This window comes from Paramormyrops kingsleyae, chromosome 5, assembly GCF_048594095.1.
Source record: "Paramormyrops kingsleyae isolate MSU_618 chromosome 5, PKINGS_0.4, whole genome shotgun sequence".
NCBI classification, from domain to species: domain Eukaryota; kingdom Metazoa; phylum Chordata; class Actinopteri; order Osteoglossiformes; family Mormyridae; genus Paramormyrops; species Paramormyrops kingsleyae.
Genome location: NC_132801.1, coordinates 4,794,281 through 4,815,881, shown reverse-complemented (window position 1 = coordinate 4,815,881; position 21,601 = coordinate 4,794,281). Strand labels below are relative to the sequence as shown.

The window sequence follows — 21,601 nt, the reverse complement described above, 5'->3', positions numbered from 1 at the left end:
GAACCGAGTGAAGCCATCGCACATGTTAAGGGTGAGGGTTAGGACCCAAACCCGAACCGAGTGAAGCCATCGCACACATTAAGGATGAGGGTTAGGACCCAAACCCGAACCGAGTGAAGCCATCGCACACGTTAAAGGTGAGGGTTAGGACCCAAACCCGAACCGAGTGAAGCTGACCACTCACAATTCCCAGCTCCCCAGTGACTGTGTGATGCGGGTTCCTATGGGCTGATCCGGAACATTCTGGCTCGCCACGGCAGATCCTAACAGTAAACAGCCCCCTCGAAAGCAGCCCCGCTGTGCTTTCATTTCAGACACTCTGTCGTCTGACTGTTCCTGTTTTTCGCTACCAGAGAGGTTTCAGGAGACAAGAGAAATTCAAGATTCAAGATTCAAGAGCTTACTTTCATTTACACAGTAGGCAGTCAGTGAACACTATACAATGAAAATCTTACACTGCATGTTTTACCGGTAAACGGAAATGAAACACAAATAGAAATTAAGGCAAATGCAATAAGACAATAAATACAAGTACAATCATGACAATAAAAATGTAAACAGAGTACAATGTAAACAAAATGCAGATATTGTGAGTGTTGCGACAGGACAGGATGGCAAGCAGGTGGCAGGGCGTCAAGATGCGAGTGATCTGGGGGCTGGCAGTTAGTCTGCTTGACAGATTGCCAAAAACTTTGGTCATAGTTTTGCTGTAAATCGCTTTCCCTCCTCTTTTTCTTTTTTTCACCTCTAATGCCACAGTTACCTTAATTATCTTAAATGAATCAACTGCTGTTTCCAATGCTTTCCTGAAAAGGGAAAAAAGAGACGGCGCATAGCAAGGTTGGTGTTGAAAAGAGACAGCGCATAGTAAGGTTGGTGTTAAAAAGAGACAGCGCATAGCAAGGTTGGTGTTAAAAAGAGACAGCGCATAGCAAGGTTGGTGTTGAAAAGAGACAGCGCATAGTAAGGTTGGTGTTAAAAAGAGACAGCGCATAGCAAGGTTGGTGTTGAAAAGAGACAGCGCATAGCAAGGTTGGTGTTGAAAAGAGACAGCGCATAGTAAGGTTGGTGTTAAAAAGAGACAGCGCATAGTAAGGTTGGTGTTGAAAAGAGACAGCGCATAGTAAGGTTGGTGTTAAAAAGAGACAGCGCATAGTAAGGTCGGTGTTAAAAAGAGACAGCTCATAGTAAGGTCGGTGTTGAAAAGAGACAGCGCATAGTAAGGTTGGTGTTGAAAAGAGACAGCGCATAGCAAGGTCGGTGTTGAAAAGAGACAGCGCATAGTAAGGTTGGTGTTAAAAAGAGACAGCGCATAGCAAGTTTGGTGTTGAAAAGAGACAGCGCATAGTAAGGTTGGTGTTGAAAAGAGACAGCGCATAGCAAGGTTGGTGTTGAAAAGAGACAGCGCATAGTAAGGTTGGTGTTAAAAAGAGACAGCGCATAGTAAGGTTGGTGTTGAAAAGAGACAGCGCATAGTAAGGTTGGTGTTAAAAAGAGACAGCGCATAGTAAGGTCGGTGTTAAAAAGAGACAGCTCATAGTAAGGTCGGTGTTGAAAAGAGACAGCGCATAGTAAGGTTGGTGTTGAAAAGAGACAGCGCATAGCAAGGTCGGTGTTGAAAAGAGACAGCGCATAGTAAGGTTGGTGTTAAAAAGAGACAGCGCATAGCAAGTTTGGTGTTGAAAAGAGACAGCGCATAGTAAGGTTGGTGTTGAAAAGAGACAGCGCATAGCAAGGTCGGTGTTGAAAAGAGACAGCGCATAGTAAGGTTGGTGTTGAAAAGAGACAGCGCATAGCAAGGTTGGTGTTAAAAAGAGACAGCGCATAGTAAGGTTGGTGTTAAAAAGAGACAGCGCATAGCAAGGTCGGTGTTGAAAAGAGACAGCGCATAGTAAGGTCGGTGTTAAAAAGAGACAGCGCATAGTAAGGTTGGTGTTAAAAAGAGACAGCGCATAGCAAGGTCGGTGTTGAAAAGAGACAGCGCATAGTAAGGTTGGTGTTAAAAAGAGACAGCGCATAGTAAGGTTGGTGTTAAAAAGAGACAGCGCATAGTAAGGTTGGTGTTAAAAAGAGACAGCGCATAGCAAGTTTGGTGTTGAAAAGAGACAGCGCATAGTAAGGTTGGTGTTGAAAAGAGACAGTGCATAGTAAGGTTGGTGTTGAAAAGAGACAGCGCATAGCACAGCGGTTTAGGACATGCAACTTAAGCCACTCTGGGGGATTCAAAAAACACTCATAATAGAAGTATCATCTGATTGGCCAAAAAGGTTGATTTTCACATTTTATTCACTAGGCTTGTCAAGTAATGCATCCCAAGGTGAAAGGTTTAACTGTGAGATACACGCCTGTGTCCGCGGCTGCTGCTGGCTGTAAGCTTCCTGTCTTCTACCTCTTGTGTTGTACAGGCAGTTTGTGGTTTAAGAACATCCGACTTCCAGACAACTCATACTTACGAACAGACTGCTATAAAGCCTATTATATTAAAAAACGAAGGTTATATTACGATGGTTCGTAACAACGAACACACACACTGTAACGCTCATGGAAACATTACGTGACTTCAGTGGTTCGCAGGCTAAAGGTACCGCGAAGAACCATATGTGCACGTGGTGAAAGGTCATGTGACTGTATCGCAAGGATTATAATATAAGATGAAACAGACAACAGAGTTGGCGGTATGGGCACACTGCTGGCCCCATGTCAGTAGGGTGTGGCATGCCGTGATATGATGTGGAAGGGAGTCGTACAGCCGTTCTATCCTCTCTTGCGGTAAGTCGGCCCACAGCTGTTATAACTGGCCCTCGAGATCCTGCACATTGGCACTGTGTCTGAGTTGACATCTGAGCTGATCCCACACATGTTCGATTGGGGAAATACTGGGGGACCTGGCTGGCCACAGGAGGAGCTCAACATGACACAGACAGTCCATTGGCACATCTGCTGTGTGTGGACCAGCGTTGTCCTGTTGAAAGACTGTACCAGGGTGCTGTTTCGGGGGGGTAAGACATGCGGAGGCAGGATGTCACTGACGTAGCGCTGTGCCGTCAGGGTACCCTGAGTCACTACCAGAGATGACCTGAAGTCGTACCCTATGGCTCCCACACCATGATGTCATACTCTATGGCTCCCACACCATGATGTCATACCCTATGGCTCCTCACACCATGATGTCATACCCTATGGCTCCTCACACCATGATGTCATACCCTATGGCTCCGCACACCATGATGTCATACCCTATGGCTCCCCACACCATGATGTCATACCCTATGGCTCCCCACACCATGATGTCATACCCTATGGCTCCCCACACCATGATGTCATACCCTATGGCTCCTCACACCATGATACCCTACGCATGAGACGGTGAACCCATAGTCCGGCTGATGCCAGTCATCGAGACTGGTGTGGGATGGCACAGGGTGTTGTAGAGAGTCCAATACTCGTGTCAGGATGGCAGGCGCAGATGTCATGGGGTTCTGTAATGCTTAGCACAAAATACAACAATCCTCTTTCAATTATATTCATTATGTCTTAAAGTAATTACGACGATGCTATTTTTTCTTTTTTTATCAGACATCTAATTTTTTTAGATTTTTTTAGAATTTTTTGTACATACATACATGCTCTCACACACCTGGAGTGACATCCTACAGGGGACGAACAGACAGCTGAAGGCGTGACCGATCCGTCAATCCAGACGGGAAGGTCACGCCTTCGTGAACATCAGCTGATAACTTATGAGCTACAGATAACATCCGGTAACACTCTGAGGAAGACGACAGCGAACGTCGAAACATGTCAGGTGAATAAAACCTAAAAAAATTAGATGTCTGATAAAAAAAGAAAAAATAGCATCGTTACAGCAATCCTCCCTCGGTGTGGTCTGTCTTGGGCGACTGGAACCTTCACGACGTGGGCATTGGTTCCAACAGTGGATGACTGTGACATCTGCATGCCCCACATGCTGGACAATTGTACGATAAAACCACCTGGTTTCATGCAAACCCACAGTGTGAACCGTATCAAACTCCGTCAAGTGCTGCTAATGCTGTCTAATGCCTCTAAGAGACGTCCTCTGTGTCTGGTGACTAGACCTGCCAGCTCCTTGCAAATCTAATCATTTACATGCCCATCGCTGGTCTGCACATGTACCAACATCCAAATCCGACCATTACTTCTGGGTGCTTAACTTTTTTTGTCACTGAGTGGAATTACTTTTATTATTACTGTATTATTATTATTGTTGTTATGTGATGCATTATTATTTTTCCAACCTACCTAGAAGTTCGACTTAAAGGCAAACTACAGGACTGGATCTCGTTCGTGTCCTGGTGACTGTCTCTACTTCCTGTTCTTTGTTCTGTGGCCTACGGTTCAGAACATAAGTCCGAGTTTGTCTCCTCTTATTTTTAATATGTCCACACTCTTCCATAATGCAGATATTTATGGCACTGGTTCCCAGGAACAAGTTACTAAAATTGTGTCTTTAAGAGACCTGTAATTTCTCTGGTGCTATTTCACGCTCCGATGTCTGTGTGCGGCTTATTATGAGAGCCGACAAGCGTCAGCTCGAACACGGAATTTCTTACTCAGTACGCTGCTGGGTCTGCGTGCCGTAAAAAGCGACACCAAGAAAAGCTCCGTATAAACAATACAGAGATAAACAAAAGAAGGCCGGCCTTCCGGCTCGGTGGGTGGCTGGATGGCTGGGTGGCCATACACCCCCAGTGCTGTGGGTTCGAATCCCCCCTCTGGGTCCATGTATGTGGGCTTTGCACCTTTTAGGTGAATTGGTGTCATGAAATTAACCATTGTTTGTGTGTGTCCCGCTCAGTTAAAAAACAAGGGCAGTAGGTTGTTTTATTTGAACGTTTTACAGTTACATTATATCCAATAAAGTGTCAGGCGTCTTGCGGTGTTATTGTAGTGGGTCAGTAATTGACACGTGAGTCATTTATGACCGAAAAGGGGGACCGTGAGCGGCAGCAGTGTTCCAGGATGCCAGAGGGAGCCGGGAAGGTGTTCGCTTTGGTGTCGGAGGTCACCGGCCCGGTTGCTAGGCGACATGCACCTTGTTGTTCTTTTGACGTTTTTCCACAGCTCATATGAGCACCGTTCCTGAGACATGGGCTGCTTCTTAAATGTTAAATAAACGGTGCTAAACAGGATCCAGTGCTTACATGTGTCATACTGCCCATACGCCCCCCCCCCCCCCGCCCGCTGATGGGTTAACTGTACCACATACTTGCGTAGAGTGCCAGCCATTTGAGTCGTGACGTTCCTGTTTTCACTAGGAGGGTGGCTGCTTCCCCTCCACCCAGCGCTGTCAGCATACCATCCGGGCCGGTTCTGATGGGAGACCCGCTTGCTCGCCTCGCCCCACCGTCTCTCCCGCACTTTTTCGAAAGGGGAAACGGGGATCTTCTTAAATGGAATAATTCATAATCAGAGCCGCAGGCAAAAGTTTAGCGGCGGTCAGCATAAACGGTGGTGACGCGGCTTGGTCTGTGTTTGCGTGAACGCCGCTGCTTGTGGTCTGCGAAATGTGATTGAGAAAGAGGAGGCAGGATTTGGGGAAAGTGACAAGTGTTGAGCGTAATGGTGACAGACTGGGCCTGACAGACAGTGACACATCCCACAATACACATCCCACAAGACACATCCCACAGTGACACATCCCACAAGATACAGCTCATGAGGCTTAGCAATCATGATGGGGAAGCAAGGCTTCTGAAACCATCGTGGGTGATGTCATCGTACGTCTTGGGAGACACTTTGCATCTTTCACGTAAATGTTCGTATTTCCTGCTGAGACGTAAATGAGGGGCCCCATGATAACTCCCCTCCCCGAAGCAGAGGCCCCCTCCTCCAAGCTACAGCAGTCGTGTCTGTCAAAAATTAAGTAGCACAACGCATGGCGTTGACAGTTCCCTCCCAGTCTCCAGGATCTTGTTATGGTTGGGGGTGGGGCAGAGACGGTGATGTCACCCTCTCAGGCTTTGTCACACAGCGGCAGCCTGACAGTCAGCATAGCCGACCCCATGGAATGACATGTGTGAGGTGGGGGTGGGGGGGTTGTGTAACCATAGATCCTTTACTACCCCAAGACGTCAGGACTCTATGGGAATGTACTTTACTACGCCTTGCCTCAAATTCTTCGACCCCCCCCCCCCACAATTATTAGTGTCATTACAGTCCTCGCTGGTGGTATGACTTAGTGTGCCTGTCGTTGAGCTCGGTGATTGATTAGTAGTGACTTAATGGTGGCCCGCCCATCCCTGCCTGGCTGTCCATCACGCACGATGGCGACAGACGGGTCGACAGTCGGACAGCTTCGCTCAATCCCGGATCAGGGCCCCTGAAAATGATACTCCTAAGCTCTTTAATCGGGTAATTTGTAGCAGCCGGGAGCCGGAGAGGTCGCCTCTATCCAGGCCCCGGAGCGGTTGGTTTTGTTCAGGCTGAGCGAGGGCCTCGGTGATGGGTGAGCCCCCATGCTTTTCCAGGCGGGGGGGCGCTGAATTTAGTGACTGTGTGAGGCGACGTCCTGACAGCTCGGCAGACTGGAGTCCTGGGTCTCCCGGCTGTCTGTGACACGATGGCAGGCAGCCAGCGTCAGCTACCGCTCAGGGGGTAAAGGGGGGGGGGGGGGATCTGCCTCATCGCAGACCATGACGGAACGGCCAGGACCCATGACTACGGAAAGCAAACTCAGGAGCGCGGAGTCCGCAGCCTCTGCCGTGGCCCACACATGTCGTCAGAAACGGTCTTCCGTTACTTAGCAGACCTCCTATGCACAGAGGTCCCTACCTAGGTATAGTTCATGGTCTGCATCTTTAGCGTGGAATCCCCCTCTGTCAAGGTCTCCATGAAGACACACCCCTCGCACCTCCGGGTACATGTGGATGCCGATGCCTTTTTTGGGGGTTTCCATGGCGATGGCCCCAGCCAAGGAGTTGAATGTTTTCATACACTACTAGTAAAATGTCTGGGCACGCAGGATGTCAACAACATCGACCGTATTTATTTCATTCATTTTGTCGACTTGATCAATCCATCATTTGATTTGCTGTCTGGCCTGTGACTCTGATGCTGATTTGATATGTGGTTGATCATACCAGGCCCCTCACTGGGGTGTTTAACACATAAACGCTTGGAAAACTTTACGCTGTGCAGATGTAAATTAATGCACAAGTCCTCTCCTTGCTGTGTTTTATTTTTATATAAATCATTATAAGTCTTATCCGCACTGCGTCATCCCACTCTTTCCGACACTGGGAATGGGATTCCAGCTCCCCGCCCTCCTTTCGTGTAGCAGGACATTAACGGCCGGCGTCCTGCGAGTTAGACCTTCTACTCCCCCTCCATTAGGTGTTCATTGGGAATCTCAGCATTATTCATTTTGACTTATGTCTTTGACTTATATCCAAGCATTCTGTTTGCTTTCTTCGAGCGCTTAGTAACAATGACGACCCACCAGGGGAAATCAACCAAAAAAACCACAAAATACAGAGAGGTAGACAATTTTTTGTGGGTGTGTGCACTACCTGTGTCTCTCTGCTTCTCCACGGCCCCCCACCTTCTGACTGTCACCCATCCATCACTTCCTGTCTGGGCGCCATTTTCCGAATGCCCGCTTGATCCTCCCGTCAACATTTTGTGGCCTGTTCCATATCTACTCTGCCAGAGATTTTCTGCACTGTCAGGAAATTCGGCATCATGTATGAAGTCATTTTAGTGCAGACGAAGGCTATTTCACGGCATTTGACTTTAACCTTTGTCAAACAAACTGCTTTTGTTTTTGGACAATGCTGAAACTTAATGCTTAAGCTCGGTTTATTCATCAAAAACCCACGGCCCCGTGCTGTATTTTTCCAAATAAATCAATTGTGAAAGGGAAATGTTAGCTATTCATGGAAATTTGACTTAATCGTGGAAATGTACAGTACATGCATAGGCAATGCAACACATCTGGAAGCACAGATAAATGAACGAGCTTTAAACAAAACCATAAAAATCAAGACGACACTTGAAGATTGACACACACAAAGTAATCAAAAGACATATCGTGTGTTTTTCTTTTATTTTAACATATATATGTTTACATTTTGCGGCTGTCATAGATTCCACACTGCATACACAACATCCCCCACACTGTTGATGAGTTATTGTGCATTATTGCTTGGTGTAGTTGGGCTGCATGGCCTTGCTAGGGCTGCCACCTTTGATTTGTGAAAAAACCACAACTTTTGGGGCATTACACCATTTTTTGCAAATATATTAGGTTAATCAAGGTCGGAATCTCTGTTGTCTCTCTTATCTATCCTTGTCCTGATGCAGATGCAGATACAGATTTTTAACTTTAACAAGTAAATATATATTGTCTAATTATATATAATCTATTATAAAACTTAACCCTAATATATCCCAAGGTATACTTAGCAATGAAAACTTTATTATATGTATTATATGTATTATAATAAAAAATGTTATAATAAATATATATTTTAAACCTTTTAACTTAATGAATTCAGACCACCTAACACTGATATTCTCACCTCTTTTCCATGCGTATCTCTCATTTCCTTTGGCTGCCTGCAGACGTCCCTACTGTCCCTCAATGAAAATGTTACACTCCAAGCTTGATCATTTAAAGTTTAAGTAATTTATTTAGATTTTTGCGTTTGGTTTAATACAAAACACTGGTGCCGCTTTGCATTGGCGTGATTTTCCAGCGCTGCTTTTCCTTCATATCTAACTGAAATTTTGGAAGGACACAAAACACGAGTGGCCAGTGTTTTTCATTATTCAGATAGCCAAATATAAGGATTGTCCAATAGGAAGGTTGCTTACCTCTCCTCCTATTGGACAGTTTTCACCTTTGGCTTAAGTTATCCAGCTAATTGGGAAATTCTGCTTTGTGCAATATCCCCCAAATCTCTTTGGTTGTGCCTTATCCATTCAGAAGAGTTTTGTCATTTTGACCCCTCTGAATTATAAATTGTAAATCGCTTTTTCTTTGACGTGGATTTGGATGCGTGCGGCAGATCGACAGCCCGTGCAGTTGCTAGGTAATAAGGCAAGCTTTGTATTTCTGCAACCAATCAAATAAAAGTGTAGACAAGGCCGATTGTCGCTGTGTTTTACCCATTTTAAACCACTGGAAATTAGATGTACATTTTCACAAAAACAATTTTAAAAAATTGGGATTTCCACAAGGGAAATCGTGGATCCATTATTTTACGCATCATAAAGGGTCTTTTATGAATATTTTTTTGAGTGTGCCCTGCAATGGATTGGCACCCCCTCCTGGGTTGTTCCCTGCCTTGTGCCCTGCAATGGATTGGCACCCCCTCCTGGGTTGTTCCCTGCCTTGTGCCCTGCAATGGATTGGCACCCCCTCCTGGGTTGTTCCCTGCCTTGTGCCCTGCAATGGATTGGCACCCCCTCCTGGGTTGTTCCCTGCCTTGTCCCCAAAGGCTCCAGATCACACATTACCTAGAATAGGACAAGTGTCTTCAGAAAATGGATGGGTCACGTAATTTACCCATTTAAAAAAAAAAAATTGAAAATTCAGTAGAAAATTAAAATTAAAAAAAATAATGGAAACAGCATCAAAATCATGGGCTAGACAGCGAATCAAATCTTAGAGAACAGCATCAAAATTATGGACCAGACGGCCAATCATATCATCGAAAACAGCATCAAAATCACAGGCCAGATGGCCAATCAAATCATCGAAAACAGCATCAAAATCACAAGCCTGACGGCCAATCAAATAATTGAAAACAGCCTCAAAATAACAGGCCAGACGACCAATTAAATCATAGAAAACAGCATCAAAATCACAGGTCAGACGGCCAATCGAATCATGGAAAGCAGCATCAAAATCACAGGCCAGATGGCCAATCAAATCATCGAAAACAGCATCAAAATCACAAGCCAGACGGCCAATCAAATAATTGAAAACAGCCTCAAAATAACAGGCCAGACGACCAATTAAATCATAGAAAACAGCTTCAAAATCACAGGTCAGACGGCCAATCGAATCATGGAAAGCAGCATCAAAATCACAGGCCAGGCAGCCAATCGAATCATGAAAAGCAGCATCAAAATCACAGGCCAGGCAGCCAATCGAATCATGGAAAGCAGCATCAAAATCACAGGCCAGGCAGCCAATCGAATCATGGAAAGCAGCATCAAAATCACAGGCCAGATGTCAGATCAAATCATAAAAAACAGCATCAAAATAATACATCAAAGACTGTGTTGTACTTCAGGGGTGTTGTAGCCAAAAACAGCCATTACACTAGAGTGGTAATCAGTCCAATATGAAAAAAGATTTCATATGTAAGTATGAACAGGGTGTTAGGTATAATTTACAGTGCGTGAAATCATTCGGCATTTTTAAAAAATCGGACTCTTTAAACGTCAAATTGATTAATCTGAATGTGGGGAGGTGCTGACCATCCATTGTTAAAGCTCCTAATTAATCTCCAGCACCCTCCCTCCTAATAATTTACATCCTGTTCTTTTGAGTTTGTTGATAATGGCCCGTCTCCCCCTGCACTGGATTAACCGCACTTTAATAGGGTCATTAATTTTACAGTATTACAATGTGCTTTTAATTAGCCACCGCCGTACTTTAGACCCACGCTGGTCCCGTCTGTTTATTTTTAAGCCTGCCTATAGTTGAAATAACTACATTGGGCTGTTTCAATAAACACGGTGCCAGCGGTATTGTACAGAGGAAATGAAAGCCTCCCCCCCTGCGCTCACCATCATAGCATTTGTCTTCGGGTTAACAAACGCAATCAGGCAGCGTGTCCTGTTTTCCTTCAAAGACTGCCGGTAATTATTAGCGATGGTGTTCCGACACCTGCCTGGGACGCACCAGTAGCTCCGGCTCAGGTGGGGTGCCACGTTAACCAGCCCGGTCTGCGCGGCCAGGATCCGCTCGGTTTATGTTGAACGGGCAATTTGAACCCCCCTACCCCCTTTTCAGTAATTGTCCTCTCTGTACCAGACCCTGCACGTCCTTGGCATCGCGCACCAGTAGCCCGATTTTAAGAGAGAAAGCTGGAGTTCCTGATCAGACGCCTAAAAGTGATTTGTGGAACCGTTCTCGTTTTTTTTTAAAGGATTTGGGGGGAACCCTCATTTTGGACGCTAGTGGAAATATTTTTTTAATTTGTATATTTATCGTAGCGAACCTAAAGGGTTCACGTCGGTAATTAGCCCCGGTAAGTGTTTCATGATGTCCCTGCAACGGCGTCGCGCTGTAACGAAGCGTGTAGTTACTACTGTTCCCGGGCGAGTGTTTATTTGATTTCTTTATTGTAATGAAACTCAGATGGCCCCTGTTTACACCAGGCGAAGTCTGCGACATGTTTTCTAATTAGCTGTAAAAGGGCTCGGAGGAAAGGCGGGCTTTATTAGGGGGGCTGGCGCTCACGACGGACCATTCATTTATCTCTATTACGGCCAAAACACTGCGTTTGAGAACCTCTCCCGTTATCGGCCACATTTACGGATCCTGTTAACAATTATCTGAAGTTACGCAGCGTTTTTTTTATGGATCGTTTCATCACCTCCCCCTCCCTCCATATCTAATGAGAACAAAAAGCTTTTCCCCTATTCGACATTGGGCTGGGACGCTGAGGAGAACCTGACCAGGGCCCCCGGCACAAGCCCCAGTGTGTGTTTGAAAGGCACATCTGTGGTTGACGAATAAAGCGCAGGTCACTTCCATTGTTGACCTGTGTGTTGTTAGCGCAAGAAAGGCACAGAAGTAACCCCTCCCCCACCACCAGTTTTGATTGTCGGAGGGGGGGGGTTGCTGCTTGTTCCATGAAAGATAGAGCGAAGATGAGTGCAACATGGTTTGTTTGGTGGATTGTTAATCTTTTTGGGGGGTGGACATGATGGTTTTATTATCACCGGTCTCTGTTCCCTACTGGAGTCCAACACTGGGTGGGAGGAGGGGGGTTTGGTCACATATGTGGTGTGGCGTGAAGAGCAAAGAGCAAGATGTGGTAGGTAGGGATTTGGGGACCTGGGTGTCATCCTCAAAACAGGGAGACTCAAACTCGCTTGAATCCCCATCCAGAGTGCTCGTCTGTCTCAGAACGAGGCGGGAGGTAGATTACCCCCCAGGACAACAACTTAATCATCTGACCATCTGATGAAGGTCTCAGAAGAAATCGCAGGTGTGAAGTTCTTCCTAAACCTTCACAAGTTTTTAAGAGGGGGGGTTAATTTGTTTGGGTAATTATCTAAAGATAATAAAAACAAATCGCGGATGAGTTCCCACTAACCAGGAGGGTAGCTGCATTAACGTAGCTGGAAGTCATGATTGTCCAATAGGAATGCTCCTTACCTAATATCTTATTGGACGATTATGACATAAATTAATCCAGCTAACTGAGATATCCTGCTTTGTGGAACACACCCCTGGTCCCAAGATTAAATGAGTGGTCATCAAACCTGGTTTAGCTCTGTGCTTTGGATAGAGAGGGCCGATGACTGAGCACTTAGAGAACAGGCCGTGGGGTTCCACTTCATATCCCAGAAACAGGACCTTCTGTTGTACCTTTAAAAATGTGTGTGTCTTGAATGTCTTTGTCCTGCGTTAATAGAAGAATGTGTCTGACCAGCAGTTACGTGGGAAGGATCCTGCATGGACCCTTTCCCCAGGGTCCCGCCCAGCCCGGCGGCGGTCGCCTGCAAACGCTCAGCTATCCCACCGCAGTCCTGGAAATCCGCCACCCGTGCCTCCTCAACATCCTGGGGGACGTGCCGTTCCGTTAGCCTGTGACATTTTGTCACGTTCCCCACTACCCTCCCCCGAGTGGGAGAAAGGGCAGCCTGGAGGTGGCACAGGCAGGGGGCAGAGAGGCAAATTGAACTGGAAAGGTGGAAAAACAGCAAGCGGAGTGAGAGCACGCCCCCCCCCTCCACCACCACCACCACGCCCCCCCCCTCCACCACCACCACCACGCCCCCCCCTGCTCCACCACCACCGCCCACTATTACTACTTATTTCCTTAGACTCTGTGCTCTATTAAAATCCCCCCCCCGCTCCCCGCGGCCCCCACACAGCCGACCCACAGAGCTCCCCGTGATCAACGCTGCCGTCATTGGCGGGAATTGCCTTTAATTGTGAGGCATTTTATCATTGTTGAAGGGGGGGGCACCAGACGGGAAGGGTGAGTGGGGGTGTCTTGAAGCGTGACGCCGGCCGAGCGGGAGGGGGGAGACGGGTGTTCACGAGCGGCAGCATGTCCAAGGTGAGCCTAAAGGAGTTCCAGAGGCCATCTCTCTCCACCGCGTGAAGGTCCAGCAGACTAGGGGCCACCAGCAAAGTGTCAGGGGTGTCAGTGTCACCTGAGAGCCTGAACGCCCTGAGCTTCTCTCCCTCCAGGGTCCAACAGAAGGCTCCTCCTAGAGCTTCATCCTCCTACACGTGATTTTTTTTCATTGTTTTGTGACCCCTCCCCCTCCATTTGGATTGGCAAGGGTGGCTCTGTGAGTGGCTTCACACCCACAACCCACTCAAATCCCACCTCTGGCTGTATGTGTGGAGTTTGCATGTTGCCTTGACCATGTACTGGGGAGGGCACTGCAAAATAGATGGATAGATAATCAGTTATTTTCTTCGTGGCAGAAGACCTCACGATAACCTCCATCACTGGGGCAGAAGAGTGGGCGTGCCGTGGTGGGAGGTGTGTAACGGGGCACGCCGGTGTTGGGTCCCCTCCCGCCCCCCTCCCACTTCAGCCGGGGCCAGTGCCGCAGCCCGCCTGGCGTCGGCCGCCCTGAAAGGGCCCATTTATCACGGGGTGGTGGGGGTGCAGGGCCCCCCGGGGGCGAGCACTTCTGGCTCGGCGACCATCCACGCCAACCCAACTCGTGCCGGTCCGGGAGGCGTGATTGATGAGTTTGTGGTTCGGGTAATAATGCGAGGCGGGGTGGCGGCCCGTCCGGTTCTACAGGCCCGGCCCGGCGGCCCACGAACACCGCTGGTACTGTGTCCAAGGAGAAAGTGTGCCTTGTTCCAGGCTCGCGTGCCGGGTCAGATGTGTGTGAACCTTCTGTTGTGTCACATTCCTCTACGTTCTGTACATACATCCTGATTGTATTTCCATAGATGCTAAGCATAACATCCATCGATGGCTGCTTAGCCAGCACCGGCTCAGGCCGAGCCTGGAGGCCGTCCCAACATGCACAGGACAGAGGAATGTTCTGGACGGGATACCATTCGATCACAAGGCACACACACTTGCACAATATGTGCAATTTATCCACCCGTCCATCCATCTTCCAAGCACTTATCCTGTTCAGAGTCATGGGGAGCCTGGGGCCCACGCCAGGGGCCCACGCCAGGGGTCCGCCCTGACCAGAGCATCGCAGGGCACATGCATGCACACTCACACACGTTGAGTGATTTAGGGAAGGCTTGTCTTTGGGCTGTAGGAGGAAAGCCCGGCACTCACAGGCAGGACACGCAAGCGGGATTCAAGCCCCCATACCCTTGAGCAGTGAGCAACAAAACCACCTACTGAGCTGCTGTGTTTCCCACAAAATGCTGCAGATTATCTGAAATTACTTTTCAAAAGAGATACAGAACTACACTTTGCCATTTTTAAGTTACTCAGACAAATTCTCACACAGACACAAACTTCTGCACACTTGCCTGCAATGTACTCATCAGCAGTCAAGTTAAACGCATACAAAATGATAGCAGATACAGATCTGCAGAAGTTTTGCTAGGCCTCCAGAATACCACAAGCACTGAAGGGCCTTCACGGTTTGAGACGGACTCATTGTCACAGCAGAGTACGTAGCTTGGAACCTTTCGGAAGGCGTTGCCATGATTATGACCCACTCTGTCCTACCAGTGAGTTCTTACAGGGAATGGACGGATGGCTGAATGAATGGATGGATGGAGACCCACCACTGCTGTAAGATGATGTCCTCCTTACCCAGAGAGACAACAACCTACCCGCTGTTGACAGAGTGCCTGTCAGTCTGTGTGTGCCAGATTCACACAGTACTCAGTAATCTGCTCTTCAGATTCATACAGTCCTCACTAATAGTGCACGTCAGATTCATACAGCCCTCAGTGCAGTTGGATTGACACAGTTCCCAATAACAGTGCATGTTGGATTCACACAGTCTTCAGTAATAGTGCACACTGGATTCACACAGTCCCCAGTAATAGTGCACATAGGATTCACACAGTCTTTGGTAATTGTGCACATAGGATTCACACAGTGCATGTCAGATTCATACAGTCCCCAGTAATAGTGCACATTGGATTCACGGTACTCAGTAATAGTGAACGTCCGATTCACACGGCCCCCAGGAATAGTGCACATTGGATTCACACAGTTCCCAAAACAGGGCACGTCAGATTCACACAGTCTTCACTAATAGTGCACATTTGATTCACACAGTCACCAGTAATAGTGCACGTCAGATTCATACAGTACAGTCCTCAGGAATAGTGCATGTCGGATTCACTCAGCCCTCAGTAATGGTGCATGTCGGATTCACTCAGCCCTCAGTAATAGCACACATCAGATTCATACAGTCCTCAGTAATAGTGCACGTCGGATTCACTCAGCCCTCAGTAATGGTGCACATCAGATTCATACAGTCCTCAGTAATAGTGCACGTCGGATTCACTCAGCCCTCAGTAATGGTGCACATCAGATTCATACAGTCCTCAGGAATAGTGCACGTCGGATTCACTCAGCCCTCAGTAATGGTGCACGTCAGATTCACTCAGCCCTTAGTAATAGCACACATCAGATTCATACAGTCCTCAGGAATAGTGCACGTCGGATTCACTCAGCCCTCAGTAATGGTGCACGTTGGATTCACTCAGCCCTCAGTAATGGTGCACGTCGGATTCACTCAGCCCTCAGTAATGGTGCACGTCGGATTCACTCAGCCCTCAGTAATAGCACACATCAGATTCATACAGTCCTCAGGAATAGTGCACGTCGGATTCACTCAGCCCTCAGTAATGGTGCACGTCGGATTCACTCAGCCCTCAGTAATGGTGCACGTCGGATTCACTCAGCCCTCAGTAATGGTGCACATCAGATTCACACAGTCCTCAGGAATACTGCACGTCGGATTCACTCAGCCCTCAGTAATGGTGCACATCAGCTTCACTCAGTCCTCAGGAATAGTGCACGTCGGATTCACTCAGCCCTCAGTAATGGTGCACATCAGCTTCATACAGTCCTCAGTAATAGTGCACGTCGGATTCACTCAGCCCTCAGTAATGGTGCACATCAGCTTCATACAGTCCTCAGTAATAGTGCACGTCGGATTCACTCAGCCCTCAGTAATGGTGCACATCAGCTTCATACAGTCCTCAGTAATGGTGAACATCAGCTTCATACAGCCCTCAGGAATAGTGCACGTCGGATTCAGTAACAGTAAACTTTGCTCCCCCTCCACACACCTTTAGCTTCCATCCACGGGTAATTATGAGGGGGAACAGGAAAGGATCAACCAGGTAAGGTCCCGACAAGGTTATTAAAAGCTATTAGGGGGGACTCCCACAAATTACCTTTAAAATAGCTGAAGGTGTTTTTTCCAGAAGTTTTTAGTGCGGGAAAAGGAAGCCCTCCACCCTCTTGGAAAATTCTGAGGTTTCTATTTTTTTTTACTTGTGTTTTTAGCCTATTTCTGTTGATATCCCACTTTTCCTTTCATGTAAATAAAACCAGTTAGACGCAGCTAAAAGCGGGAGACTAATGACACAGTGTGTTTTGGGTCAGACACCTGAGGTGCAGATTCAGCCTCTAATTACACCGTCTGGATGGCACTGGCGGCAACAGGGGATCGGCACAGACCAGCAGGTGAGGCTACACGGCAAGCGCTGAGGTGACGGCGTCCGTGTCTACGGGCCGCACCGATAGGCGGCATCCGTCAGCAGGGACCTGAAAATCTGTGCCGCTGCACCGTGATCGCTACGCCCTGCGGAAAGTACACAGTTTATGAGCATGGTGCCATGAGAGGAGAGTCTGTTTGTTTTTCCCATAATCCTCTTCCACACATTCAGGCTCCCGGACTCACCTAGAAACGCCTTATGAGGATGGTCCACGATCATTTTCCAGTCTCTGTCCCTCCGTCTCGGTCCTGGAGACCGCACATGTGATCTCAGTTGTGGAGTGTGCCCTGCTTGACCTCCGCCCCATTTCAAACGTATCCCATGAGTCACCTGGGGAGCAGTGGCCATGACTGAAAAGTCATAAAGCTTCCCGCAGACTTGTGAGCGAGTTGAGGTGAGACATGACTCCTTGATTTTTTCCGTCCGGGTGGTGGGCTGTTTGGTGCATGACCCCATGATCCCTCACACCACCAGCGCTGTCGGTTTGAATCCTGCCTCCGAGTGAGATTCCTCTAACTTCTCTGGTTACTTCCCACTGTCCAAAGACCTGTAGTTTAAGTTTATTGGGGTCTAAATGATCTAGTGTCAGTTTGCTTGAGCAAGTGTCCATGATGACCTGACGCCCAGTGCATGCTGGAATAGACTGCTGGTTCTAGGATGCTGTACTGGGACCTAGTGAGGATATTTAAACAAACCCAAGTCTGAAAAAAATCATGCTAATAATTGTTTAATGACCTTCTTCCCCTTCAGCCAGGCCCTGGGATGGAGTAAGGATTTTTACGCTGTTCAGTCCACAAATTTTTATGATTTGGAAGTGTGTTGGTTTCAGACTGACAGGGTATCACTTTAAAAGATGATGAATGCTGACTTAAATCCTGAAGACAACGCCAATACTTTCCATTAGCTGGCTGGTAAAAATTTGATGTCCTAGTAACCATTGTTTGCATCCCGAATGTAAGCAGAAACTCCTTTGGCTATAAAACGCTTTGCCGCCGTTTTGCCGTCTGTTTTCTGTAAGCGTTTGTCATGGAAATCTGTGGCTGTCCTCTGCAGAGGGCCAGCTCCGAGATCCGCTGCTGGAAAACATGCAGGGAAAGATCCACCCTGTTTGCAGAGGGACTAATCAGTCTGATCGTGGCTGCAAGTTGGAGACCTTTCGATCGGGGGGGGCATCCCTCTGCACTGTCTACAGGGCTCCCCTTACGCCTGTTTAGATGGGGGGGGGGCATCCCTCTGCTCTGTCTACAGGGCTCCCCTTACGCCTGTTTAGACGGGGGGGGCATCCCTCTGCACTGTCTACAGGGCTCCCCTTACGCCTGTTTAGATGGGGGGGGGGGCATCCCTCTGCTCTGTCTACAGGGCTCCCCTTATGCCTGATTAGACGGGGGGGGGGGGGGCATCCCTCTGCACTGTCTACAGGGCTCCCCTTACTCCTGTTTAGACGGGGGGGGCATCCCTCTGCACTGTCTACAGGGCTCCCCTTACGCCTGTTTAGATGGGGGGGGGGCATCCCTCTGCACTGTCTACAGGGCTCCCCTTCCTCCTGTTTAGACGGGGGGGGGCATCCCTCTGCACTGTCTACAGGGCTCCCCTTCCTCCTGTTTAGACGGGGGGGGGCATCCCTCTGCACTGTCTACAGGGCTCCCCTTCCTCCTGTTTAGACGGGGGGGGGCATCCCTCTGCACTGTCTACAGGGCTCCCCTTCCTCCTGTTTAGACGGGGGGGGGCATCCCTCTGCACTGTCTACAGGGCTCCCCTTCCTCCTGTTTAGACAGGGGGGAGGCATCCCTCTGCACTGTCTACAGGGCTCCCCTTACGCCTGATTAGACGGGGGGGGCATCCCTCTACACTGTCTACAGGGTAGAGCTTAGATCGGGCCCAAAAAATTAAACCCGACCCTACCCGAGCCCGTGCACCTTGTGTCCGAGCCCGACCCGGTCCGACACATTAACTGTAATTATGAGCCCGAGCCCGATTTAAACCCGACTATTTTTTAATACGTGAGCCGTTGTAACAGACGTTCTCAACTACAATTCTAAGTTGTTTGAACTACAGAAATTAGTTTAGATTTATCTTAATGAAAAATGCAACAAGGACGAAGCATGTAAACTGCATTGTTTGTTTATTCAGAATGGATTTTTGAGACACGTTTAGAAGAAAAGCACGTTTTCACTTATCCAGTTCGCTTGCTGCTGGAACCAGTTTGTGTGCTCGGCATCGAACTTTAAGTAAAGGGTTAAGAAAAAGGTTAAATCCTTCCGTAAGCAGCCAACGAGGTATGTGTTAATTAAGTTTTAGTTAAGTTTGTTGTATTTAGCCATGTAAATGTAAATGCTAACTGAGGTTCGTGTTAACTGTATATGAATTCTCTAAGCTGTCTTTATTGTTATTTATGTTTATATTTCATTTGAATTTCAATGTTTGTTAGCTAATATTGTAAGTAAATGTGCTTGATTTTGTGTTTCCGTATCTGTATTTAGTTCTCACGTCTGCCGTGATGGTGATAATAATGAAGCCACTGTCTTTCGAATAAACCGTCGGCTCAGTTAAATGCAAAGGACTCTTGTGCTCGTGTCTTACGGGAGGGAGCTACATTTATAATTATGGCATAGCTCTCCACCCAATTAGGCTAATTAAGTAATGATTTAAAAAAAAAAAAACACACACACAAATGCTTGATCATAGCCCCGCCCAGCCCGGCCCGGCCCGGCCCGAAGATAGTGGCAGGAAATATCGGCCCGACCCGGCCCACGGGTCGGGTCGGGTCGGGTCTGGGCTCGGGCTCGGGCAGAGAATCTAAACTCTACTACAGGGCTCCCCTTATGCCTGATTAGACGGGGGGGGGGGTCATCCCTCTGCACTGTCTACAGGGCTCCCCTTACTCCTGTTTAGACGGGGGGGGGGCATCCCTCTGCACTGTCTACAGGGCTCCCCTTACGCCTGATTAGACGGGGGGGGGGGGGGCATCCCTCTGCACTGTCTACAGGGCTCCCCTTATGCCTGATTAGACGGGGGGGGGGGTCATCCCTCTGCACTGTCTACAGGGCTCCCCTTACGCCTGATTAGACGGGGGGGGGCATCCCTCTGCACTGTCTACAGGGCTCCCCTTACGCCTGTTTAGACGGGGGGGGGGCATCCCTCTGCACTGTCTACAGGGCTCCCCTTACGCCTGATTAGACGGGGGGGGGCATCCCTCTGCACTGTCTACAGGGCTCCCCTTACTCCTGTTTAGACGGGGGGGGGTCATCCCTCTGCACTGTCTACAGGGCTCCCCTTACTCCTGTTTAGACGGGGGGGGGTCATCCCTCTGCACTGTCTACAGGGCTCCCCTTACTCCTGTTTAGACGGGGGGGGGGCATCCCTCTGCACTGTCTACAGGGCTCCCCTTACTCCTGTTTAGACGGGGGGGGGGCATCCCTCTGCACTGTCTACAGGGCTCCCCTTATGCCTGATTAGACGGGGGGGGGGGGTCATCCCTCTGCACTGTCTACAGGGCTCCCCTTACTCCTGTTTAGACGGGGGGGGGGCATCCCTCTGCACTGTCTACAGGGCTCCCCTTACGCCTGATTAGACGGGGGGGGGCATCCCTCTGCACTGTCTACAGGGCTCCCCTTACGCCTGTTTAGACGGGGGGGGGGCATCCCTCTGCACTGTCTACAGGGCTCCCCTTACTCCTGTTTAGACGGGGGGGGGGCATCCCTCTGCACTGTCTACAGGGCTCCCCTTACGCCTGTTTAGATGGGGGGGGGGGCATCCCTCTGCACTGTCTACAGGGCTCCCCTTCCTCCTGTTTAGACGGGGGGGGGCATCCCTCTGCACTGTCTACAGGGCTCTCCTTACGCCTGTTTAGACGGGGGGGGGGGGGGCATCCCTCTGCACTGTCTACAGGGCTCCCCTTACGCCTGATTAGACGGGGGGGGGCATCCCTCTGCACTGTCTACAGGGCTCCCCTTACGCCTGATTAGACGGGGGGGGGCATCCCTCTGCTCTGTCTACAGGGCTCCCCTTACTCCTGTTTAGACGGGGGGGGGCATCCCTCTGCACTGTCTACAGGGCTCCCCTTACGCCTAATTAGACGGGGGGGGGCATCCCTCTGCACTGTCTACAGGGCTCCCCTTACTCCTGTTTAGACGGGGAGCCCGACCACAGGTTAGGAAACTCCTGGAAGCGGTGGCCCATGTCACGTCAGTCAGAACAGGGAATGTGAAGCATGTGAAGTGTGAAAGGATTGTCATTTCTCAACAAGTGACCCATCTCTGACCCATCTGTACGCTCTCTGTCTGTCTGTCTTTCTGTCTCTGTTGGTTTCTCTCTCTCCAATCCATCTTTTTCCTCCACTTCCCAGGTTCCACTGGCCTCTTCCATACATTATTTCCTCTAAAATGTTATGCCAAAGAGACCTCTCTAATGGGTAGGGGGCGCCGTGCCTCACCTTCTCGCCTACCCTTTCTGCCCCGTTCATGCACACGCCCCCTAGTGGTGGAACACTTTCCCCATCGCGGCAGCACAGGCCTGCCAGTCACTGCGTTAAATGGCACTGAACGCGGCTGACTTAGTGTTAGTCACCAGCCGCGTTCAGTGCCGCGTCCGACTGGAAGGGGGGGGGGAAGAAATAAGAAAACTGTTTGTTGATGTTACCCAAATGTGAATAAATAAGCATATAGAGTCACTGAAAGGGCTTCCAGT

The 21,601-nt window shown here is 48.9% G+C and overlaps 1 long non-coding RNA gene across 1 annotated transcript; it reads right to left on the bottom strand.

Moving 5' to 3' along the window:
* Positions 1–631: 631 nt before the first annotated feature.
* Positions 632–11,015, bottom strand: LOC140590964 (uncharacterized). Its single transcript, XR_011991857.1, has 3 exons — positions 10,783–11,015; positions 5,249–5,399; positions 632–806 (listed from the first exon to the last, which is right to left on the bottom strand). It is a non-coding gene; the product is annotated as an uncharacterized lncRNA (long non-coding RNA).
* Between the last annotated feature and the right edge of the window lie 10,586 nt (positions 11,016–21,601).